Source organism: Triticum dicoccoides, chromosome 4B (genome assembly GCF_002162155.2).
Source record: "Triticum dicoccoides isolate Atlit2015 ecotype Zavitan chromosome 4B, WEW_v2.0, whole genome shotgun sequence".
NCBI lineage: Eukaryota > Viridiplantae > Streptophyta > Magnoliopsida > Poales > Poaceae > Triticum > Triticum dicoccoides.
In genome coordinates, this window is record NC_041387.1 from 575,042,065 (window position 1) to 575,042,899 (window position 835).

Below are 835 nucleotides of genomic sequence, written 5' to 3' on the forward strand. Positions count from 1 at the left end.
ATCAAGGTAATGTACTCCTGCTGAAGCATCTCTGCAAAGCTGTAGATATGCCGCCTGCCGACACCGTTTGTGTGGAACCTACCTACCTGGGCATACATTTCAATGCCTCCTCTCCTCCCCTCTCGTGTGTGTGTGTGTGTCTCTCTCTCTCTCTCTCTCTCTCTATATATATATATATATATATATATATATATATATATATGTATATATATATATATATATATATATATATATATATTCTGGTCTCACTCATCACTTGGTAAAGTAAAAAAGGCTGGTCAATTGCACATGATTAGGGCAAATCTAATGTTTTTTTAAGAGGAACTGCTGCGCATTCAAAGTCGTCGAGCAGTCGAGCTGCAGGTGAGATGGGCTACATCAGAGTGCATGATTGACAAGTCACCGAGGGAAACAAACGGTCACACCTAACGACCTCACCCATCATTCATCAGCGGTCTGATCAGCCAAAAGGCTATTAGCGTCCGGTGAATGCTGTGGTCACGCATCACGAAAGCGACCTGACGAAAACAGTGGTTGCTTACCGATGGTAATAGGGCGAGGGAGAAAAGGTGGTGACATGATCCATTTTTTCCGCTCCACTTTTTTGACCAAGACTTTGGGGGCGGAATGGACGATGGAATTCCTGAGGGTTGGAACCGTCGGAAAGAGCTTCACCTGGATGGATTGCATACCATACGAGCAACGCAGCTCACCACGCACGGGTGCATCTCCATCATTCCGATCTTCATGTCATGGAAGAAGCGTTGGTTTCTCTGTGACATTTGTAAGCGTTAAGTTTGAGCAAGTGTGCCTTTTCCCTCTCGCGTATGATGAT